This window comes from Hyposmocoma kahamanoa, unplaced genomic scaffold (assembly GCF_003589595.1).
Source record: "Hyposmocoma kahamanoa isolate Upper Pololo Valley unplaced genomic scaffold, ASM358959v1 63, whole genome shotgun sequence".
NCBI classification, from domain to species: Eukaryota; Metazoa; Arthropoda; class Insecta; order Lepidoptera; family Cosmopterigidae; genus Hyposmocoma; species Hyposmocoma kahamanoa.
The window spans coordinates 4,582,192-4,609,297 of record NW_020653851.1 but is presented as its reverse complement, the minus strand read 5'-3'; the positions used below and the strand labels follow the sequence as shown (position 1 = coordinate 4,609,297).

General features: G+C 35.0%; 1 protein-coding gene across 2 annotated transcripts in view; it reads right to left on the bottom strand.

Moving 5' to 3' along the window:
• LOC113229884 overlaps positions 1 to 23,997 on the bottom strand; it is a 215,438-nt gene extending 191,441 nt beyond the window's left edge. For both annotated transcript variants that reach the window (XR_003310446.1, XM_026463570.1), the window contains exon 1: positions 23,756 to 23,997. The gene's annotated coding sequence lies outside the window, so the exon portion shown is untranslated. The remainder of the gene's footprint in view (positions 1 to 23,755) is intronic.
• Positions 23,998 to 27,106: the final 3,109 nt, after the last annotated feature.

Sequence of the window (27,106 nt, the reverse complement as noted above, 5' to 3'; positions counted from 1 at the left end):
TCGAAACTAAACAGAATTATGTAAGGTGACAGCACTTTCCTGGACGGACTCTTTCACTCTACTGCTTTTTGAATTTGACAGATAATACAGGATGTTAATTTAGTTCTATTAAAAGAATCAACGGTTTCATAAAAAAGTTTTATTCTAACTCAACTAAAATGCATAGTACCGCTGATTACATTTTGCGATATGACAAGATTGACCATTGTTAAAGTTGTCTATATTAATAAATACCGTCATAAATTTTAAACAAAGCATGCTAATTATGTGTCACCTATACATGTTGTTAAATTAATTGCGTCGCATATACGTTATATTGGTTAAGTGGATATGTGTTTTTTTTCTAGAACATCAGAAGGTTCCCTCTAAAACAAGATATTTGTAATAATGTATGACAGGGGAGGTTCACGTTTAATGCAATTAAATTAGCACCTTGTATAATTTAGATACTATGAAAGTATCTAGTAAAAGCCACTAGAAATCTTTAGGTAAACCGCAACATAGTCTAATAAACTCGATCGACAAGTTTGGTTACATAAGAACTAAAGAAAGTGAAAAATATACTGCCCCCGTGGCCGAACGGTTACCACGCTGGACTGCCGCGCAAAGATCTCGGGTTCGATTCCCGGACCGGGAGAAATATTTGTATGGCCTACATTTATTTCTCTCGTGATTTTGGGTGTAATTTGTGTTTGTCCATGTGTGTGTATATGACATGTCATGGGGCTATGAGTGTGTGCGTTATAAATCTTAGTCTTTGGTTTTTCACAACTTTTTATTTTTTATTATGGTAGCCATTCGGCCACGGAGGCAGTTTATTTGCAAGAAACACACAGAAACATTCGTAAGTTCTGTTAGTTCGTTCCGTGGCTTAATTGGCAGAGGATCTAGCACAGATTGCCTGTGGGTGCTGGTTCGAACCCAGCCGGATCGAATTAATTTTTGTAGCTTTGTTATTAATAATTATAAGAAAAACTTATTTTAACCGAAAGTTATACGTTTTAATAAACCTAACAAGTAGCTTCACCATTAAAACCTGTTTCGCGCCTATGTTTATAACCAGAAAACAGGCGTGAAATTAATAGCCAAACGCGTGTGAAAAAATATCAAGTCTAATCGACCTTTGCGATGTTTGGTTAAAATATTTATTTCAACTTTAACACTTTTAGCTTAGATGTCACAGGTCATTGAAAAAAATTACGGCTAAAGCCAAGCTCCTTTACAGGGTCCGTGGTCACCATGGTCTCATGGTTCAGGTTAGTAAGTTCGACAAACTCCTTGCAAAAGAACGTTTTCTACCTAGTTTTTTTGCCGTAAGAGGCCACTGAAACTTTAAAAACATGAAAAAATCAACGGTAATTAATGCATAAAATTTAGAAAAACTAAATTCAAATAATTATTTTTTTCTATGGTAAGCGAAATTAGACTTTAAATCTTCCAGTGATTAAATACTATTTCATTCCTGAAGTAAAAATTTTCATAGATCTCTCACAACTGGTTCTACGGCAAAAATGCCGTTAAAATGAAAAAGAAAGATCTATCACCAACGCATAGAATAATTCGTAAGGTCCGCTGGTTCGTTAAGTAGCTTAGTTGGGAGAGCGTCAACCACGGTATAGTGAAGGTGCTCGTTCATATCCAACCGGTTCGAATTAATTGTTCTTTATATTAATAATTATAACAAACCAGTGGAGTAATTTCACAAAAATAATTGAATATCATGATAGTAAAACATCGTGACATTCAATAAACTTAATCATTTCAATTAAAAATACTATTTAATATATTTCATTGCTTGGCATCGAGTATATGGAATTAAAAATGTACTAACTCTATATTCTTCTAAATTCCATTCTCTGCTTGTTGTATTCTATGTACACAGTGAAATATTCTTTGCTGCTAAGTGCAGTATGTTCAGTGGTCGGTACCTATGTCATTTTAAGTTTTAAACTTTGTTATTTCTGTAATAAACGTATATAGTTAGTGAGGTACCCTCCTATTATATAATATATAATCGAAAAGACACTAGTCTCTATATGCTACGGTGTCTCCAGGGGCGATTACATGCCAGGTGAAGCCTGAAACCACAAAGCAAACAAACCAGCAAGTTTCTGAAGCTTTTTCCTTTTCTTCGACATAGATTTAAGCATTGTTTTATCTTAAATATTGTTGTATGTTTTCTGCTGAAGAATAAAGTATTTTGATTTTTATTATTTATGTGTTATTTATATAACCAGATATAGAGACAAAATGTCATTTAATTTGTTTGAAAACTATTCTGCATATCATTACTGTGACAACTGCGCTCCGATTGCCAGCCCGAATTCGAAACAATTGACGGGTGTCGTCAATTGTTTTACTTCAAATCGACCAGTTAACTTGAGCTTTGCTATAATGAACGAAACTAGCAAAATTACACGTTTAATATTTAATTACCGACGAAATTTGATTCCGTTTATTTTGTAATTAGATATTTGCTGTTGCCCACACCACCGAATGGAATAGCACGCCATTGTTAGAGATATTATCTTTACTACAATAAATACAGAATACTTTTGGAATATACGGAGACGTACACACAGGTCAGTTGTTGGCGCTGTACTATTTCAGCTTTCTAATTTGTAATTTCAGTGCAAACGAGAGTTGATAGTTCTAAGTGATGTATCACTGATGAGTTACCAGGAATGTATGACCCTTATTTCTCTATTTCCCTCATGTCTCTATTTTTGGTTATATACTCGATGTCGCTGGGTGACGAAAAACTTTCATATATTTAACACAGATGGCACTAGAGCAAAAAGTTGTTAAAAACAAAAGATCTGCAACAAGCAAAATGCGTAAGGTTGGCTGGTTCGTTCCGTAGTTCAGTAGAGACAGTGTCAGCAATTATTTCATTGAATTAAATTAATAATAATAATAATAATAACGCACACACTCAACATAGCCCCGCACTAGGGAAACCCTGTGTCGCGGGTGCTATGGACACACATAGACAACCACAAATTACACCCAAACTCACGAGAGAAATAAATGTAGGCCATACAAATATTTCTCCCGGCCCGGGAATCGAACCTGGGACCTCTGCGTGGCAGTCCGGCATGGTAACCGTTCGGCCACAGAGGCAGTTAAACATTGCAAAATTGGTAGTAAAACATTGTGACATTCGATAAAATTAATAAAATTAGAGTGTTCTAAACTTTTCCTCAATACTCCTCTGTGGCTTAATCATAGATCCATTTGATATGTTACTATTATTTTATTATATTGTGTACAATACAGTATTTTTTGTAAATTTAATATCAAAGTTTTTAGTTTCATTGGCCTATAGACGCAACTCGATATACCCGACTGAACAGTATTGAATTAACATGCGATCGGTGTAAAACTAAGGCCAACGTAAGGTCGGCCGGTTTATCCAAAATAAGTCTACAAAACAAGTTTCCAAATGTCATACAGAAGGTATCCAATATACCTACCAAATTGGTACCGCTTCGTTCCAATTGGCAACAATTTAAGTTATGAACGTGAGGGAAAGAGATTTTAATTTTAAGTAATATGCAATTTGTTAATATTATCCGCATGTGGTCTGTGATATTATCCTTCTAAAGTCCGCTGTACATCAAAATGTACATAATATATAAAGGGATTCACACTCAGACAATATTCTAACGACTTCCGTTGTTATCGCTGTTATACATCGTGTCTGAGCCCCGTGTATATCGCCTTAAAATATTTTATGGTTTCAATTTCAAATGCGTACGAAAATCTAATTTGTCACACCTAATAATTTGTTACATACTTATATGTTCGTTTAACATGCAAATGCATTTCTAAGCATTACGTCTCACCCTAAACTTTTGTTCATTTTTTAATTATTCTTAAAAATGATCATAACTAGAATCAATCTTATCATCGACCTATTATACGTCCCACTGCTATGCAAAGTTCTCTTCATAAAAGGGGATTCAGCCAACGCCAGAACTTCACTAATTTTCCAGAACTGTTTTTCTTCATCGTTATAGCGAAAGAGTTTATTTCGTTAGTAAATACTCACACATGCACATAAATTATAAATTACAGTCCACATGCCTCCACAGATTCAAAACGAAAAAGCAACTGTTCTACTACTGACCTACCACCGTTCAATCTTAATAAACATATTCTATCAAATTATCATCGTTAAAACTGCATCAAACTTAATAAGAACAGTTCAAGGCCTGTACAACCAGTTGCAGGTGCCAAATCAGCATATAAATTGACCTCTGATTATGAAATGGCATCGCTTGATAAATAATTGACAAATCATTTTGCTCAATTTTTTAAGTGTCTAATTTTATTATTTGAAGGCAACATTTTAATGACATTTGTTACTACTGAATAGTAATTGAAACAAATGTTGCAAAAATTCAATTATCTATCTTCGAGACGCTCCTAGCGTCATCCTCATTTATATACCTTCTTAAAGGTTACGTAAGAAAATTAAACCAACCACTAGTTAGTACCGATAATGGAAAAAAAAAAACACCTAAGAGTCTATACAACCTGAAACCGCTTTGATTGACTCCGCATAACAATGAAAGCTTTAAATCAATCACTTTTGAAAAAATGTATAGGAAAATTTAGAATATACACAGATACGGGTGAAAACACGATTTCTAAAAATTTTCACCGTAGAAACAAACTTACCTCGAAATTTTACAAGAAAGCCGCTGTATTCAATGGGTACTTTATATACAATGATTTTTTATATCAACTGAACTAAATTGAACACGCATACTATACGATATACTATATTATAATATACGATATACGAGTAATGTTGCTAGAGGAACTAGAGCCCCTGTACAAAAATACCTAAGTCTCATCAAAAATTTTACTTACTCAGAGAGCAAAATAGCACGAAAAATTATAAAGCAATAATGGGATTTCGACATTAACATTGTTATAGATAATTTGTTAATGTACCATAAGAACCAAAAGAATTGAAAATAAATTACCAGTTAATTTAAAAAAAAATTAATTAATTTAAAAAACCTTTACTATCGAAAATAACTTTTTAACTACGTAAGTAGTGTGATGATGTGACCTCCATATCGTCACCCCACCTTTTTATCACCTTTTCTCTGGTTCCTTGCCACTTGTTTTCAAATTTTGAACCGTTCTTTAATTCCTTTGCCTCGCCATTCTCTTTTTGTTTCGTTTCGTAGTCACTCCCTGCTCAATTGCGAAGCGAGCACGTCTTTTCTTCAAATTTTCCATCCGTTTACCAGTTACTAAAAATCTCTTGTGCGACAAATATTAATATAACCGGAATAAATATTTATAAAACCGGACTTATTTCCAGTATTTCTTTTTCCTTTTGAATTTTGAACTTTTAAACTCGCTAAGCAAGATGTGTGGAGGCTGCGGAGGCTGCTGAGGCTACTACACTCTCCAGACTACATTACAATCAGCAGGACATGCTTAAGCAATGCCAGCAGTGCGTGACACGCGTTTCAATAAGATTTTGAAAATGAAAAATTTTATTTATCACGATATTTCACTACCATGATATTAAATTGATTTATGTGAAATTACTCCACTAGTTTGTTATAATTATTAATACAAATAATAACATAATAAATAATAAATAACGCACACACTCAACATAGCCCCGCACTAGGGAAACCCTGTGTCGCGGGTGCCATGGACACACATATAGACAACCACAAATTACACCCAAACTCACGAGAGAAATAATTGTAGGCCATACAAATATTTCTCCCGGCCCGGGAATCGAACCTGGCACCTCTGCGTGACAGTCCGGCATGGTAACCGTTCGTCCACGGAGGCAGTTTCAACAAAGATCGTATAGAAACAAAAATTCATTCGATCCGTCTGGATTCGAACCACTACCTTCATCATGCCGTGCCTGACGCTGTCTCAACTGAGATATGGGACGAACCAGCAGACCTTACGAATTTTCCTATGTGTTTGTTGCCGATCTTTGTTTTTGTTTTTTTAACAACTTTTTTGTCGTAGTGCCATCTGTGAGAAATCTATGAACGCTTTTCGTGTCTCAGCGACGAAATATTTTTAATTACAGGTGATGTTTCTTGCCCGTAAGTGTATGAGGCAATCTGTGGCTATAGTAGTACTACTTCTCAGGAAGCAAAAGTGGGGCCAACGCTATCACAGTCTAATTATTACATAACTTTCTAATTGTAAGTAATTTAAACCGGTACTTTAATTAAACGTTTGATTAATTCAAAGGAGACTGGAGGGGTTCATGGTTACACTAAATTATTGTTATTGGAACTTAACTTTGAACATTAGAGTTTATATTGTTTAACCTTCTATCGGGACTGTGACGATCACTAGAACAAGAGTGTATAGAAATTGATGATCATGTAAATTCTATGAAGTTTAAGGGATTTTGGAAATACAAAATTTTATTAATAATAATAATAACTGCGACTGTATTTTTTATAATATCAAGTAAGGGGACGAACAAGTCCTACGCCTGATGGTAAGCTACACGCCTGTCCGTAACGGTTGCAGTGCCACTCAGCTCTTTAAATCGCAAAGATCTGAGGCGCACTGCCACTGCGCTCGTCACCCTGAGACATAAGTTGGCATGCCCCAAGTGTCTGTAATTTCACTAATAGGTAATATGTAAAATAAATATAAATAACAATAACAATAAATAACTGTAATTTTAAATACATGCTGTGTTGTCCGAAAGTTCCTGCATATGGAAGAGGACTAAGTAGACTCTTATTGCACACCCTCCTAATAGATACACGCCATATTGCATTTATTTGACTTCGGTCCGAAAATGTGGTTTAAAGCAACCCACAGATAAGTAAAATAAAGATAATAATAATAATAATAAAAATAATTAGTCTTTTAGGCCTTGGGAGAGGCGAGAGTTTAAAATAAATATAATAATAATAATAATAAAATACACATTACAACGTACAACATACCCACACAGTCGCACACATAGCACAATAGGGAAACTCTATATCGCGGGTGCCATGGACACACACATAGACAACCACAAATTTCATCCAAACTCATGAGAGAAATAAATGTAGGCCATACAAATATATCTCCCGGCCCGGGAATCGAAACCAGGACCTCTAGGTGGCAGTCCAGAATGGTGATTGTTTGGCCACGGAGGCACTTGTTGGCATGATGATAACCTTCACTGGGTTCGCGCAGCAAATTAATTTACTTCCATTTTTTTTAATGTGGACTTCAGCAAAGTAATGTGTGAATCTATTAATTACGGTATGATCATACAAATATTTGCTTAATTCCATACATCGACCAAAGTTGTCGGAGTGCTTATTGTGTACGTCAAAACTCGTGGATTTTAATGAGAACATTTGAATGTTTTAAAACTGAGAGTGGCACTACAACTGTAATGAGTAGTCGTTTACTGCTTGACACACAACTCATCCGTTCTGCCACTTGATATCATAAATATACATATACGAATACGACAACACGAAATCTACAAATTAATCTTTAAATTTCAAATAACTATCATAAATCAATCAAAACTAACTCCTTTGATACTTTAAAAACCACTTTACATTGATTATAAATTTAAAAATCTATCAAAGTATATTTTAAACATTTACACCGTTATTACATAAGGTCAAATATACATAAAATATTGTAAGATCCGTCAACATACGTTCCGGTTCTTAGTCCTCTATTCGCCCGTGGTATCTTCTACATAATATGACATAACATTTTTAATGAGATCACCAAACAGCATAGAAACGAAGTTCGAAAAATACGTCCCGTTATGGAATTATATTAGGTCGATAAGGTACTAGACGTAATATTGTCTATAATCTTTGTCCAAATATATTATTACGAGCCGTTTAATCCCACTAATTCTGTTGTACAGTTCCGTTGACAGAACTACTGGTACATTTTTTCCTCTTTTGTTCTGTTAATACATAGACAGTTTTCTTCGCAGAACTACTGAAAATTTTCTCTCCCACTAGTTCTGTTAACAGAACTGCTGATATATATACTTTTCTTTCCATTTGTTCTGTTGATAAATAGACAGTTTTCTTCACAGAACTTAGTTACTTAGTAGTACTAGTGTTCTGTGTATGAGTCTTCAGTCTAAAGTTGTACCTATGCCTGTTCCGTCTCACTGCTGGGCAAGAGCCTCCCGCCTCGTTTTCCATTGATCCTGATATTTTTTCATATGACGCCAAGTGACGGGATGAACAAGTCGCGCGCCTAGTGTTAAGCCACACGCCAGTCCATAGCGATTGCAGAGCTACTCACAGCTTTAAATCGCAAAGATCTGAAGGGCACTGCCGCAGTGCCTGTCACCCTGAAACATAAGTTGACAAGGCTCATGTGCTTGTAATTTCACCAGCACTTCAAAGCAGGATCGCAATAATGATGACATTGTTGCTTGGTGGCAAAAATAGGCAGTGGCAGTACTTCACCGGATGAACTCTTTCACAAGGACTTCTGCTGCTGCTATACAGTATACAGTGTGTCCTACGGCTATACGATACGGAGAGTATTTAAATAACTTAAATATTGTAGATAGGATATTTTGCTTCATAAATTTTTATGATACAAAACATTTTTATTCACACATTTGTTCGGTTCGATTGCCAGGTTTAGTCTTTGAACGCAGTAGCTATTACTTACTTTTTAAGTCGACGAACTCTTTCAGAGGGAGCTCTACTGCTACTGCACGATTTTGGGTAACATTTGGCCAGTCCTTTAAAAAGGGGTCCAAATCATCCCGCTATTGCCGACGTAGTTTACCGCGTCTCCATCAATACGGAGAACAAAACTCATAGTTTTGTTCAAATAAAAAAGATTTTACATGTAACAAAACTTGTTACGTCTTAGTGAATATTCGCCAATTGCAGAGCAAAGAAGGTCTTAACAGTCGATTTACTGATTATACGTAGAAATATTTTTTTTTCTATTAATTATCCTGCTACCTGTGTGTCAGTCAAATTCAAAAGTCTATACACCAGCCGTGTACTAACCTAACAATTTTGACCCGCTATAAATCAACATCACGCATAGACGTATAGCTTATTAACAATTTCTTTTGAAACATTTTAAACGATCTAGAGATATATTACGCATAAAGAAAGGTTATTTCCAGCATAATATTTTAAAACGAATACATTACTTATAATTTGTTACCTGAAAACTACAATTTAGTGCTATGGAAGCCTCGGAAGAATATAATTTTTTTACGAACACGCACCGTCTCGTCGCTAAAGAACACGTGTGATTTTTTTTTCTTATCCCTTTGCACTAAACTACGTAAGAATGGACTGGTATGATTCGACTGGATCGAGTGGTAGATTTGTACATTGTCATTAATGTTATGTACTTGGTACTTGGTGCAACGGGCTGGTATCCGCAACTCGACGACAAAGCGTTATGTAATTGTACAGGTAAGATTCAAAGCATTTTATTTGATAATTTATTTATTTATTTATTTTTCCAGACTTAAACTATCCTTACAGGTTATCACCTAATGCGATAGATAAGTAACTTGATATATAACTTAACAAACCTACTATATTAATTAATTTATATAACATATTACAAATAATGGCACATGTGTTTAGATTTGAATGTAGGTGTCTATAGAGACATATAAATCATAAATCATAATCATATAAATCATAGGATTTCACGTACTTTATCGGTGATAGTGATGAGCCTATTGAAATCTAAACTATTTTAGTGCATCTGAATCGCGTGTATATGTTTTTTTTTTCGAACAAACCAACGTTTTAGGGCCTTTGCTAAACGTTGGTTTAATGTTGGTTTGTTTGAAAAAAAAAAAACCAACATGTGTGCTTAGATCGGAAAAAAACATTTTCGTTTCCAATAGCGAAAGCCAACTGAGTCATGGACCTAGAAAACTAGGTATTACGAAAAATAATATGCATATTTTGGTCACATCACATCGAAAATGGAACACACCTGTAAAAAGAGACGTGTAAGTTGTATGCACGAAATACTTGTAATTTTTTTCATAGAAATATTTATACTGAAATATTTTCCAATATATTTTCAATACTTAAAACAATTGATTTTTTTCGATAAATAGAACAAGTAGAATTATTAAATGAAATTGTATTGTATCATAATATATGTACATCTTATAATATTTTTAAACATGACATCGAACGGTTTCAAATGTCAAGTTAGTTCTCGACCTGTGGTGACTTTTATGGCACAAAGGTAAAAAATGTTAACTGACCTTTTCGAAAGAATCTTTTATTTAAAATTTTTATTATTTTTTAGACCAAATATGGACGGATTGAAAAGATCCGGTTACGATGATTTATTGGAATTATCTTCGTTATGATAGTGATTTATCATTTTCCATTAATGTTGGTGTCGCCTTTAATTTATATGTAACCGGAGCTTCCGTTAATTATTTGATTTTTATGTTAATATTAATAATAAGTTTATGAATCATAGACTAACGAACTTGGATTGTTATGTTAATTATTCACTTTTTCCAAGCAAAAAATGAAGCGTGTGCGAGTGACGGCAACTTCTAATATGTACAAAAATATTCGCATTCTGTCAGCAGTAAGCAGTGAACGAACAGTGCAAGCTTTATATTTAAAACGTATTTTTTAATTTAGTCAACAACAGACATATACTTCTTCGTCCTTCGGGACAGGCTAAGACGTCTTGTTAACCATACTGCCAGATCTTATATTGTAATGTTCTTCAATAGTTTAATTTTAAGACAATTTTTTGGCGGAAAATCGTTATATCTTTTTTTTTTAATGGATGCCTTGTGTGACTAGTCTCTGTCCTGCCAGTTCTGCCAGTGTCCATTTTCTAGTTTCATAAACGTCATAGAGGCTGTGTTAGATAATACACAGATAATTTCGTTCGGTGCCTCAAAAAAGCATCAAAGAGATTTTTGCACAACTCGTTATATCTTTACAGTGGACATTTTGAAAACTCCCAAGTCAACAACAATTCACGTCACTAGTTCTTTTTTGGAGTTTTAATGGCTTTTGCATCAAGCAATACAGCATATTCTTCATTTCTTGTCTTTATCTAAGTGACATAAATATACACAGTTAACGTTAATCTCTAATATATACTATTTCTTATTTCTCTCCATAGGAAACCTTTTAAAAAGCACCGAAATTTACCCTGTCCTGTAATATATTATCAACTTTCCATGACATATGAAATGTACATTTCAAGACAAGTACAGGTACTTGCCCTTTTTCATCAAAACAAGAAGAATATACTAATACATGAACAAACTGTCTGGTAGAACGTTTGCTTACTCAAACAATTATTCAAAATAAAAACGAAATTTATAATGATCTTTACACATTCAGCCCTTAGTTTCCATCCTCTAAGATTTAGCCGCATGGCCATACTGGCCCCATACCTATGTCAGAACTTTAAAATTTTACTTAAAAAAAAGGAATAATCTAATGATGTATCTCTTAGCACGTTCTGAATAATGTATCAATAATACGGTTCTCCAGTTGCGAATACGAAGTATACGAAGTGAAGCTTGAGAAGCAGCATACTATTGAGACGTTTTATAGTTTTGAATATCGTCAATAACTAGAGAATAAGAACTGTATACCATCAATACCACAACCTATCCATTATTGACAAGAATCTAGGTGACTAAGCCCATGTATATTATATTTATATAACAAAGGTTGTTGTAAGAAGTGAAATCGCCGTCCCTACAATTGATTTAGATATTTGGCACCTCTCAATGTCGTCAGCGTGCGTCGTACGCAGAATAAACAAGTGAAGGTAGTTTTTTATTTTTAAATAAAGGTTTTATTCACTTCTGGGTATTGATTTTTTTAAGGTAGGCAATTATTTGTGTACTCACTACAAACACTAATAATTGCCTTAACTTAAATGATTGATTAAGCAGAGTTGTGATTAAAGTGTTTATTTTCTTTATCCTCTCAAGTAACGGGACGAATAAGACGTCTGGTGGTACTCAGAGCTTTAAATCAAAAAGATCTGAGGGCACAGTCACTGTGCCCGTCACCTTGAGACATAACTTGACAAGTCTTACGTGCCAGTAATTTCACCAGCGCCCTTCCTTATCCTTTTTAAATAGAAAACTACTGTGAGATTCATATGAACTAAACTAAACTCATGTATTTAAGTCAAATTTTTGCTCGACATCTTTCGAACCAGTCCGTGGTCCTTAATGATGAGATACAGCGGTAATGACTCGGCGAAAACTGCGCGCCAAAGTCCTGTCAGCCCGGTCACTCAGTATGGTTGCGGGCGCAGGCGGCAGCCGGTAAGAATCTACCCTCGTTTGCTTCATTCTTATTAAAGTTCTTAAATACCCTTATCCTTCAAAACTAGAACGCAGTAAGGGCGTGTTCCCATTGTGTAACGTTATATTTATCGCAGTACGACTGTCACGTGTAGCCTGTTCTCATATCACGACTAATTATCGTGACCGCGTCGTGGACGTTTATTTTATCGTTGAACGACTGTCGTGTCTAGTTGTTCTCACTAGATCGTGACGACAATTTATCGGTGCACGAGCAGACAACGACAAACAAACCGTTACGAAAATATTAGCTGCGATTATCTGTCGTCACATTTTATCGTGACGTTTTGTTTATCGTCGGACAACTGTCGTTCTCGCTCTTTCCATTGTCTCGACAGTCTGTCGTCGTAACGTCAAAAAACTGTTGAACGACAGCTGATCGTGTTGTACATTGTCGCCTTACTTTCTCAAACTCGTATCTTATAAAGAGTGATTATTAAGGAGACGGCAAAACTTCCTATTTATTTTAAATTTCTTATCAAGGGTGTTAATTTGTACGCATTACTTTAAGAAGCTAGTGTGTTAATATGAATTTAATATACAATCAATTTTTTACCATTTCACTAACTTTGTACTTTAAGATACGAGTTTCAGAAAGTAAGGCGACGATATGTGAACAACTTCATGTAAATATTGAAGGGTAAGGGTGCTGGTGAAATTACAGGCACATGAGACTTGTTAACTTATGTCTCAGGGTGACGGGCGCAGTGGCAGCACCCCTCATATATATGCGATTTAAAGCTCTGAGTGGCACTGCAACTGTTATAGACAGGTTTGTAGCTAACCATCAGGTGTACGACTTGTTCATCCCGTCATTTTATAATATAAAAAAATGTACAAGGCACGACACTTTAAACTACACAACTATTTGTCCTTACGATATAATGGGAATACGCCCTAACGCTTTTATTACTGCTAGGCGACAAAAATAGGTATGATCACAGTACCTCCCGAACTCTCTCTCTCTTAAGGAGCTCTACTGCTTTAATAACCACATCTTTGTTTCGCAAACCATTCCGTTCTATTTATAAAATCTTAACAACAAAAATTTATCAAGGTTTCATAAGAAAACTAATATTTATAATACTACCCACGTACATAAACGCCTTGATCTAATTAAACTCTATACATAATAGATCTGACATCCATAATCTTGCTCTGCATTTATAACTACATAAAGTACGCTCATTGTATAATTTTACTTGACATTACTTCATTCCTTCGGTATCAGCTATCTATATCTACACAAACATATGCAACAAGACGTATTACATTATATATAAAGTTGTATTTATGAACATATATATAAGCTCGTATTGGTTACTATCGGCCTTAGAGTGCCAGCTAACCTGTTCATAGAACGTGTTGATCGGATTTAAATATGTTCTTTTGAAATACGAGAAATAGTTTTTTTTTAATTAAAAATATGTCTAATCTCACCTGATGGAAAGTGATGATGAGGTCGACGATAAATAATGCCTATTCACTATTCACTGTCACCTTGAAAAGACCAAGTTATAGCATTTGGGGAAAACGTCCGCAAGCAGAGAATTCCGCTCTCTAGGCGCTCGCCATATAAATGTTGATGCGACACGCTTCGTGCGAATATTTGGAATATCCACAACATAGGGGTGCAATTCCAGCCCATGTGTAGATCCCGATTATGGAAAGGTGAAGGTGGAATCAAATTATTCAATTCCATCGCACACTCATCGTGATATACAATACTATGTAATATAAAATATAAATGTGTGATAAGATCGACAAATCATGGAATGTTTGTAATGTTCTTTTTAGACGACACGTTATGTTATGATGCGCTAAAGCATAGTTTCCCGAAGTGGTCCTTACCGTCCTCCAGTGGGCGCTGAAGAGTCCTAGGGGGCAATTGGGAGGCGTTGATGCTGTCTAGGAAATGCTACCGCTTTTGAAAAAAAAACCTAAATTATCATGTAGATAATAAACTTCACTACATTTTTTTTCCTTGTGTTAGTTAATATGAAAAGTACGTGTTTCAAAATATTTATTGTGTTGGTGGATGTTGAATTTTTTTTATTTTGCCTAAGTGGGCGGAGAGCTAAAAATTTTGGGAACCTATGCGCTAAAGGAAACAAAATCGTGTGCGATTGAAATTATTGCTTCTACAGCAAACAGGTATTTATTTATTCATTTAGGGCGCTATTGATTTTCTTAATGGAGCCTTAAGTTTTTGTGGACGTAAAACATAATGCCAGCATAAATCGTCTTCATTAGGCAAATGGACTTATATTATTTAAACTTGACGCGAAAAAGTTATTCCCGTCGAAATTCATGTTCTATGTGGTGTAATGACGCATGTGTAATAAAACAAAACCTTCACTTAAAGCGATAGAACTAGAGGGACTACGTCCCGAAATAGTTCCATACTCAACATGTCGGTTTAAATTGCGGAATAACAATTAGCGCATGAGCGTTACGAAAGCTGCCTGAGGACAAGTTACGCGAAAGTGTTACTTCATTGTTCTGTAATTTGGGAAACGGCAACTGGTGTATGTTGCTACCGATACCAGATTATTGTATCTCCTCACACTCACTCTCACACACTCTCCTAAAGATCTCTCAGTTACTGAAGACCGTGGCTTTTGCACGCACGCGGCTTTCTCCATTAGTTTCTAATGCCCGCGTATATGAGTTGCCTCATGCAATTGCAATTGCAAACAATTTTAGACTTGCAATTTCAAATTATTACATAAAATTGAAATTATAAATTATTGTACATGTTATTCTCAGTCACTACCAGCGTATGACAATTTAATAGTACAGTTTTCAACGAAATGTAACTGTGCTGTATTTTTGCCACTTCATCACTTGTCGTTACGGGTGATGGAAGTCATATGCACACATATTTTTTTATTAAATTAAATGCGTTACTATTGCAGGGGAGGATTCTACTCAGTAAATAGAACAACTTGTACTATTAAGCCTAAGTAATTTAAGCCTAAATCCCTCTCTGAAAACACAGAAACTTTATTATACGTTTGTCTATTTATTTCCGAAATCTTTAAAATTGTTATTATATTGGCTGCAAGAAGTATTATTTGTGCAAAACTAACTAAAAACTAAACTAAAACTAAAAACAAAAACCTGTACCTTACATCTTATTTCTAACCGACTTCAAAAAAGGAGGAAGTTCTCAATTCTACTGTTTTTTTGCGTGTATGTTACGAGATTACTCCAATTTGTGAACCGATTTTGATGATTCTTTTTTATTGGAAAGAGAGTACCTCAGTATTGGTCCCATTTAAATTTGAAGAAAATATTCAACCTCTAAAGGTAGTAAACTAGGGGACGAATGCATGAATCCGATTTCGGGCACTTTCCGGTAACCGATTGCAAAATTTGATTGCGGTTCCATTTTTTTTTAATAAAAAATTATTCGTGAGTGCGTTTAACTGCAAGCGACTGTACCATCCTTCCAAATATTAATAAAATAATTCACACATCGCTATTGAATTCTTTAAGCGCTTTTATTATTACAGCACGTATGTTAAGAAGACCTGTCGAAATACAATATGGAATTCCACAAGTCACGATTTCCTGCATCGAAGAGTCAATAATTTGATGTCGAGTTAAGATCCTTTCATTTGAAATTACCTAAACATGAATTGGCATTTCGTAGGACCGTTATCGTCCTTCAAAAAAAATCTTTCCAAGAAGAAAATAACAATATTGCCTCAAACGAAATGTTGAAAGATTAATCGAAATTACTCCATATTTTAACGATACAAGATCGATAATAAAAACTTATGCAATGCTATAAAATTGTATCATACAACATTACGTCAGATTGCTCGAGCCCTATTAAACAATTTGTGAAATTCAACATCTAATATTTTAACGCATGATTCGTATGTATTAAAATTGTGTTTTATAATTGATGGAAAACTACGGATGCAGTGGCCACATTATCTTGAAATATAGTTTCATTAGTACAGTTATATTTGTGAGTTCATTTAGTGCCAGTCGGTCCTTATGTAGGCTTACATCCTGTAGGAAGTTTCTATCAAATCAGCAAAACGATAATGGTTTGAAAAGATACTCGAAATTATATTCTTCCGATGGCCTTAAAACTCGGAAACGTAATGGGTATAAACAATGCGGCTTAGTTACAAAGGTATAGATTCTATTATTTGATACAGGTGTACATATATGTACATGTGAGCTGAGATTGGTTGCAAACCATTAATTTTAACTGATATGTCAATAAGTTGGACTAGAAAAATAAGCCTTTAGCTTTCACTCATTCCATATAAGACTTATCGTAATAGAAATCTCTAATCTCATTAAATTAGCGTTTAATTATTTGCTTTATAAATCATGTACGCAACAATTTCTCTAGAAAGGTAAAACAAAAAACCCACGCATTTACAATTTATGTCTAAAATAAACAATGAACATCAGCCTAGCATTAGAAGTACAGTTCCCTGTGAAAGAGTTCGTCCAGGGAAATACTGCCACCTTACCTATTTCTGCCGTCAAGTGGTAATGTATGCATTACTACGATCAGCTTTTGAATGGTAACGGACACGGGACTTGTCAACTTGTGTCTCAGTGGCAGTGCCTCTCAGATTTTTGTGATTTAAAGCTCTGAGTAGTACGGCAGCTGTTATGGATAGGCGTGTCGCGTGTCGCTTACCACCAAGCGCACGACTATTTCGTGCCGTCAATTGGTATCATAAAAAAAGCCTCTGATAGCCGTTTAAACGCAATACTTCGTTCAATAAGCACACAAAGAAAGTTATAAGACTTGCTAACTTGCTCTGTAACTCAGTTGGTAAGAGCGGTAGCCCCAGTGTGGCAACAGTTGTTCGATCTTTGAATCAATAATAATAACAAACTAGATGAGTATTTTCACAAAATATAAATATTATAGAAGGAAAATCATTACGATATTCAATAAAAATAAATATTGTGATTAAATTTATTGAATGTCAGAATATTTCACCACCATGATATTCAATTATTTTTTTGTGAAATTACTCCACTTGCACCATTTGTGAGAAATCTATTTCTTTCTTCTAATGTCACGAAAAAGAATTGAATATCATGATGGTGAAACTTCCTGACTTTGACTGAGTGAAGAAATAGATTTCCCAGAAATGGCGCTACGGCAAAAAAAGTCGTTAAAAACCAAAACAAAGATCTGCAACAGCACATAGCAAGATCCCTAAGGTCCGCTGGTTCATTCCTGTGCATAGTGTCTAGCACGATTAGCTAGAAGACACTGGTATATTGTGGTTATGAAAATCATTCTCCTCATACTTACCGATTCAAAAAACTATGTACAAATCGTCAGAGTGGAAACAAAAATAAGGTTATGTATTCCATGCGAATGCTTTGTGTGTATATTCATCATTCATTATATTGTAGCTGAACTCTAATGGTCTGGAGTAAGCTGGATGGCCCTCTAATTTGACGAGTTTTTAGAAGATAATCCTCCTCATTAAGATGCCCTTGCCACAATCTCGCTCGATGATAATCGACACACATTGTCGATTGTCATCGTTCAATTTTTTTTTATACATGATAAGTGCGCATTTGACCTCCTTCTCACCTGATGGAAAGTGACGATGAGGTCGACGATGGAGCATACGCACCTAAATTCGAGTCCAATACGAACTTATTTTTTTATGAAAAGAAATTCGTTGCATCTGAACGGGAGGATCCCACCCAGTAACAAAAATGACTTCTACTATAGGGACCTTTTAAACCTAAATCCCTGTGTAAATACTAAAACTTCATCCAAGATATTAAGAAAAGTGCTGGTCTGCCACAAAGAGGTCTCGGGTTCGATTCGCGGGCCGGGAGAAATATTTATATGGCCTACATTTATTTCTCTCGTGAGTTTGTCCATGGCATCCGCCATCCACGATATAAAATTTCCTGCGTGCAGGGCAGGGCGTATGAAAAAAAAACAGCTTTTCACTATTCCGGAATATAGTATCCAGAGACGGAATCAGAGCCAAAAAATTTGGCAGATAAAATTATAACAAAGAACGAGTAGGTTTTTAAAACGACTTTTTCTAGGCCAGCCACAAGCTACCGCATGCAAACATGTCAATGCAACAATAAGTCTTGTTCACACACGATCGAGGATTGCACAAGCACCTGTGGCATTGTTATACTGATTCTACAGTAACTGGTATTAGAGTTGACCGGTGTTATGAAATTGATATCTGTTACTTACCTTATATGAAAAAAAATGAAGATATATGTATATAGAAGATATATGTATGTTATGATTTATTCTGATTTTTATTGGAAAAAAATGTAACATTAAAATTAAAATGCAAAATTGTATCATTTTGTCCAACAAATAAGATTGATTTTTCTTAACGAGTGCGTTTTACTACATATAGCTATATTTTCAATGTGTGGTTATAGTATTGCAAAAAATTCTTACTCTTGTAGTTTTGTAGTTACACTATAATTCTTTTTTTAAGTCAATATAATTAAAAAGTAATGGTCATAAGTTTAGAACGTCAAAACATTATTAAAACTGAGCTAGGATGACATATCAAGTATCCTGTTATTTCTTAAATATGAAATACTTAATAACAATAACACGAGTATGAATAACCTATTACCAAACTAAGTTAAACAACTCTATCATAGGACAGTAACATAACAAATCGGTTAAACGGACCATTAGGTTTCTTTTGTCAGTAACAAAATTGTTCCCGAAATGATATATCATTATAAAATCGACGTTGAGTCCTTGAAATAGAGACTAGAAAATTGGTGCTTTTTTATGCTAATTTCGAGAGAAATGTGATGAAATGTTGTTAGGTAGTGCTCATTGCTTTTTATTATTGTCATTTATGCGCTTTATGTTGTGTGAATTTATTTAGTTACCATTTCATGAAAGTGTATTTAAAAATCCATTATGCATGCTATTGCATTACAGAGTAGTGTCATTTTGGCAAGAGACTTGTTACACATAATGATATAATGGAGCTGCAGCATGGTACATGGTACGAAAAAGAATTATGCATATTCTTTGTAGCGTAGTAGGCCAGTGGTAGTAAAAAAAGGTTGGCGAGAGTCAATGGATATTATTTAGGTGTACATGCACCATTGTCGACCTCTTAGTCACTTTCGATCAGGTGAGATGAAGGTCAAATCTCCTTATCATAACTAACATACAGTTATCATATACATATATGCTATATGCTGTAAATGATATGCTACATATCATATATGTATATGATAGTTGTATAAAAAAAACCGTGGTTTTTGACCTGTTGCCTCTCAAACAAATGCCGTTGATTTCGAATTCGGGCGGGAATTCGAATTCCGAAACCTCTGAGTTTCTCGAAGTTTACGTTTCGGGATTTAAAGTTTTTTTTTATTTATTGGTGTTAACAAACAGTAACACATTACAAATCGTACATAGCTATAACTAACAAATAGTGACTTAATGAGTAACCAACACCGTTAGCCACAAATTACGTCAACGGTTTGCCGATTTTAGTAAATAATACTGCGCTCCTAATTTATTGGTGTCACCACTCACAAATAATGCCAACACTAAATCAGGAGCACATATAGTACCTAGTATAATTATGAAGGTATGCATATACAGGCAGGCATATACTCCAAATACACATCGATCGATGAAAGCATTTACGACAATATACAAACTTTTTTTTATATAATTTTAGAGAATTGTACATGTACACACATGCACCAATGTAACTAATTGTGCAAAGTTAAGATAAAAACACAAACTGTAGGTTCACGGTCTCCATGGAAATCGAGAGAAGTCCCCACGGCCAGCGTAGCGGACTGTGGCCTAAACTACAAGTTCCTAAACTTTTTGGCTCATCGTTTAGTTAGGCAAGATAAAAAAATTTCAACACACAAAAATCACAAGGAAAAAAATTACATATTTGTAGTGTAGTTTATACCTACAAACAATTCAGGTTTTTTTTCAAATGCGGTGGCACCCCCTGGACAGTAACAACGCCCCCAAGTATCCGAGCCTCCCCCGCCCCACTTTTAGTAGCAGTAGAGCTCCTTGTGAAAGAGTTCATCCACGGAAACACTGCCACCTTATCTATTTCTACCGCCAAGCAGTAACAGCATTACTGTGTTCCGGTTTTGAAGGGTAAGGGTGCTGGTATTATTACAGACACATGGGTCTTGTCAACTATGTCTCACGGAGACGGGCGCAGTGGCAGTGCGCCTCAGATTTTTGCGATTTAAAGAGCTGAGTTACACTGCAACTGTTATAGACTGCGTGTCGCTTACCATCAGGCGCACGACTTGTTCTTCACGTCAGTTGATATTATAAAAAAAAACTTAAGATTTTTAGGACCCACTGGAGCCACTTTTGGGAAACTGTGTCCGAAACCTTAACCTGAAAGGACACCCGTGTCCAGCAGTGGGACGTATAAATGAGTTAATGATGATCAGCCGCATAAAGCCTTGTTCGTTTTTAATTAATTTACACTCCCAAAAGCAAGCAACAATCAGCATAAGAAACAAATTAAAGAAGATTTACCGTAAACAAGGGACTTTATCCGCCATTGATGACATAAGCCATATAATATTGGTCGTTTCGTAATACAACTATTTTGGGAGCCTTCGTGATGAACATAACATGAGCTTGAATAACATTGGTTAAGATATATAAAATATATATATTAAGTTAATATTTAACAATGTTTAAGACCAGGGAATCATGTAAAGTATTTTTATTATATTTGATACAAAACCGAACAAACACAAAGAGAAATTTCATTACATTTAAGGCTTTTGATTTAATAATTGTTCAGTTGGAAACGTTCTGTAGAGTGAGTAAGGTAGGTTGTTTATGTAATATTTAATCGTAAAGATATATGTTTTTATATGCTACGGTGTCTCTAGAATGCTTGCCAGGTGAAGCCTGAAAAGCAACAAGTTGATGAGGCTTTACCCTTGCTTCAACAAAGATTTAAGCAATTATTTCGCTTTCGGACCAGTTATACATTGAATTATGCCATTAACGGTATAAATGGTACTAATCTGTCCCATTTATACCTGTAATGGTATAGGTAGGACTAGTATATCCCATTTATACCTTTGGATTATAAATAATAATGGTATAACTGGGATAAACTAGTGCCACCTATACCATTACAGATATAAATGGGACAGGTTAATACCAGTTATATAATTAATGGCATAACTGGTCCGAAGGCAATTATTTCGACGATGGAAAGATAAATGTCTATAACGTGCATTTGGAAAATATTACAGATGATCGATTTAAAGTTTCAGCTTTTTCATATAACAAATAAAAATTTTTTTTTTTCTTAAAAAATTACTTTAAGTCGCTCTACTGCATATATTTTCCAGATGAATTAGATGGTTTACCTTTCTAGCGTCGATTTTAAATGTATGTTTTACGTTGAAGAATAAAGTCCTTTTACTATTTTTTAATTAAATTCTGGACTCAACGTGGCTGTGAAAACATCATCAATAAAAATAAAAATATTACATTGAGAATAAATTAATGTAGGCATAAATAAATAAAAAAAGTATACAAATCCGTTATTGAGACGAATTGAAAAAATTTGGATTAAAAACGCTTGTGCTAATTGTTTTTATATGCTACCGCAATCTCATTCGTCCCCAACGATGTCTACTCTATTAGTGTTCTTTGCTCGCCGCTCGCATTTATTGGTTTTATGGGTGAATATCTCAGACAAAAACCCACTGCCCCTTTTCAACAACTGAGCCGCTTCAAATAAATTTACAACCTTTAAACTTATGAGTTTTATACAGAATCACACTCTATCAGTCTGAATAAAAAACCTTGTCATGTTCATGATTTAACAATAATTTTTAATTAAATTAAAACTTTTAAATATAAAAAAATCGTCCCAAAAATTTTTGGGATTTTTTTATAATTAAATCTATTTGCCAAGTTTTATTGAAATCGGTTACCGGATTCATACTCCTGTTTGCCACCCTTAGAGGTGGAATATTGTCTTCAAATTTAAATGGGACCAATACTGAGGTACCCTCTCCTCCTTTCAATAAAAATGAATCTTCAAAATTGTTTCACAAATGTCGAAATAATTGCGTAACGTACATACAAAAATAAAAAAAGTAAAATCGAACCTCCTTCTTTTTTGAAGTCGGATAAAAATACCATTAAAGTATTATTATTCTTTATTCTATGTAAATTCACATACAATTTTTTACTAACTACGGAAACTCAGAAGAGAACCCGTGCTCAGTAGTGGGATATTTATTATATAGATGATAATGATGACGAAGAAATTTTTCAGGATCGACACAAGTCCATAGATTTTGTCGAATGGTAAATAATTTATTTCGTATTTATTATTTTTAGGACTCGGACGCAGAAATATATTTATTTAGGAATGACTATGAAATTAAACAAATGAAAAAACTATTTTAAAATAACTCAAAAGAGAAGTCCACTACAGCCCCTGTAGCATTAAAACAAGTTATAAAATAAACTAGACCATAATCGAGATTACCATCTCTAGATCTCGTATGATTCAAATAAAGTTGCATCAAAGTATGGACGCATTCCACGAACGCTAGCACAATACTGCTGTGATTTCTAGAAAGAAACGCGAAGCGATCGACGCATGCGTAGTATCTCCATTTTGCCCGTTGCATACAAAAGACTTCAACGAGACAGAACGCACTTTTTCTTTTTTCATAACACAACAATTAAAACTAATTGCTGCCTCTGTGGCTGAACGGTTGCCTTGCTGGACTGTCACGCATAGGTCCCGGATTCAATTCCCGGTCCGGGAGAAATAATTGTATGGCCTATATTTATTTATCTCGTGGTGTTGGTGTAATTTGTGGTGGTCTATGTGTGCGGTCTATGAATGTGTGCATTATTATTACTAACGTTTTCTCGTGACGTCGTTTATGTTCCGTTTAATAGCTACTACAAGTACTAATTTCGATTAAAGACTAGATAGATGCCTGGCAAATTTCATTCACAACTATTCTGCCGTGACTGAGTGACGGGCTGCTAAAATACATCATAGTTTTTGCCTTTACAAGTGTTCCAATATTAGAGATGGGACGTTAATGTATTTAAGACCTCAAATAGACTATTATATAAGCATTAAAAAAAAAATTTCATTAAAATCACATTAAAATGGCATTCTAATAAAGCTATTATTCTGCACCCATGCGTTTAATTGTCTTTTGTATTTCATCATTAATTGCCTAAATAAATGGTCTGAAACAAAACCGTTTCAACTTGATTTCAGTCACATAAAAAAGTTAACTGAAAATTTCACCACAGATTCCTTACAAAAACTAATTGTGTAACGAGAATTACGCGGTTAAAAATAAAGCTAAAACCACACTTACCGATTGCAAAAACTCTTGAAGTGAAAGTGTCACCTGAACGGTTATCCGTTCAGAAACTGAAGCTTTTTGCAAACGTCACTATATTGGCACAGAACACTATAAAATTCACTTGTATGGTTGTCATAGATAATATCAAAAACACAAAACTTGGGTTCGGTATTATGAATGATGGGAGTTTGAATTTCGCGCGTGAATGGTCACGCGCAGCGACGGCGCGGGCGCACGGAGGGCTGGCGGTGAGAGACTGCGCTCGCGACTCCCACCATGGACGCCCGAAATACTAATCACCTTGCTATCGGTGTTGAGAATCGGATGCAAGTTGGGCGATGAAGCGGAAGTACTTGGAGCATTCGAAATTAAATATCAGAAGAAAGATACGTCTACTTCCTAGAGTGTTTCCAAATTTCAAGGCATTTATTTTTAATTTTATTACTAAGCACAACTTTTGAGACAAATCATGAGTCTCTATGAATGTAAACCAAACTCTTTCAATGCATGTTGAGTGGTTTCAATCCGTTTTGTCGGAGCCAACATGTAATATCGCGAAGACTTTGTATACATGTTTGGTTAGGTAGTATTTTGATTTATCTGTTTGAATTTTGTGATGTGTTTTCTTGGTGAATTTTTTCTAATAGGCTGACATGTTAAAAAATAAATAAAGAGTTAAAAAAAGTCGATTGATTTAGTCAAATGTGTTGTGTATAGTTTTGTAAGCATAAATTAATATGCATTATGCTTTATTTGAAAAAATAAGGCAAATTGAATTAATAATAAAACGAACGTGCTAAATGTCTGACTCTGATACAAAGGACTATTGAGTACGAAACTATTCTAGTTATGTATATCGTATACTAAAAATTGACAAACAAAAATATATTAGAACAATAACATCAAATAAAAATGTACAGTACATCACAACATATAACGCATAAATTATAAAAACCCTACATACTTGGATTGCTTGTCATATAGATATTGTCAGTATTTTCATCTGAAATTCCATTACAATTGAGATATTGCCCTTTTACGGGTCATCATACTATATTGTGGATCATACATATTTGTACTAACCCCGAGTCACAACCAATGACTTGACAAACTTTGTAACTGAGGCCGTGAATCAGGCCGACTTTCATTAATAAAAAAACCAACCCTATTCTTGAATTCCAATTATCAACTATTTCTTTCTAATATAAGGGACAAAGAAATATGTATACTTGCACTAGTGACACTAATAAAACCAATTTCATTGTTTATTTTGTCATTAAAAATTATATCGGAATAATAACTAAAAACAGCCAAGTACAGAATTCCGCCTATAGTTTCAGAAAAAAAACATAATCTCTAAATTACATCAAACAACAAACAAAGAATACAAACCAATACCTGCGTGACTAGAGCTATGAATTATTCAATAAAATTAAATAAAATATCTGTGAGGTTACGCTTTAGTGCATTCACATTACGGTTGACTATGTCAACATCCTGATTACGGTTACTCAGCACGTTGTCCAAACTCTTTCTAGCTCTACAAATAAATATATGCTTAAAGTAGTAGCTATTTATTCTTGTCATCGCTTAACTTGCACCATGCGATATAATGAACAAGTTACGGATCTAGATGACGCTTAACATTTCTCCCACATTGTAACTAAGGTCATATTAAATGACCATCTGAGGCGTCTTAACTGCGTCCAACAAGAAATTGGACCAGGGTCATCTTCGTCATACTTTCCGGATAGGTCTTAAATATCATTTCTTACTTACGGCAATCGTGGACCTATCGCTTCACAAGGAGATGGTCATGGCTTCGAATCAGTGATTGCGCCGCTGCGTTTTTCGGAAATTATGTTGAAGTTTTAATTTGAAATTTACCATCAGCTTTTCGGTGAAGGTAAACATCGCAAGCAAACTTGCACATATCTTCAAAGCAATTTCATTATGTGTGTGAAGTTTCTAATCCGCCCGCATGGGAACTACAGCCCCCTCATTGTGGGAGGAGAGATGTGCTGTGACCAGCAGAGTTCCTTGTGAAAAAAATTAATCCAAGGACCCACTGCCAACTTATCTATTTCTGCCATCAAGCGGTAATGTGAGCATTACTGCGTCCCGGTTTTGAAGGGTAGGAGTGCTGGTGCAATTACAGGCACTTATTAGCTTATGTCTCAGGGTGAAGGGCGCAGTGGTAGTACCCCTCCGGTCTTTGTGGTTTAAAGCAACTGCGATGAATGCAACTGTTATGAACAGGTGCGTCGCTTACCACCAGGCCCACGACTTGTTAGTCCCGTCACTTAGTATTATAAAAAAAAACATTAAAGGCCGCAAACATCTACAATAAATTTACAGTCCGTGAAAATCTAGAACAAATAGAAGACATCCTATCATTACCCATAGTAATTTTACGCGTAGTAAAATTATATAACTTGTAGTGTTTGGGTAACAAACGGCAGATATATTTGTAATAACCTTGATGTCTGACTAATAGAATCCGGTCCGATCTTCTATATCAAGAATAACCTATGCACTTCTTAGAATAACATATTATAAATTTAGCTGCAAACTTTCCAAATAATTAATATCACAATCATTTTAAGGTCATTGGCACAAGGTCATATTTGTCACAATGTTTCCGTTAAATAGTCTGGAGAGATAAATGTGAGTAATCCATTGGCCGTTACGTTTACGCAATTCCGTGTGAGTCTACTTGATTATGATTCGACGGAAATACACGTGCAAACTTGCATAAGATTACCTTTTTAATTTCGTTTTCAGTGTAATATGTGAACAAATAACCACAAAGAGCACCTACTCAAAATTGAAATGCAGGAAAAAGCTTCCACGCACGACATCCCATTCCTTTCTTGTACGTAGAGCGCACCCTGGGCAACAATTGGTGAGTACCTTACGCTGATTTACAAATTCTGTCACCACCATGGCAAGCACTACTATGTATGTCATCGTTCCGATAAGAATAAGAATAAGATAAGAAGATAAGATAAGAAGAAGATAAGATAAGAACAAGATAAGAAAATCAAAATTAGGTAGGTGATAGTCTCGTCGTTTGATATTATAAAAAAAAAATCTATTTGATGTTTTTCATTTTTCTTCTTTCTTTTCTTTCGTGCGCCTGATGGTAAGCCACATGTCTATCCATAACAGCACTGCTACTGCGCCCGTCACTCTGAGTCACAAGTTGACAAGTCCCATGTGCCTGTAATTTCACCAGAACCCTTACCCTTGAAAACCGGATCACAGTAATAGTGACATTACTGCTTCGCGGCAGTATTAGGGAAGGTGGCAGTACTTCCCTGGATGAAATCTTTCACAAGGAGCTCTGCTGCTACAAAACAT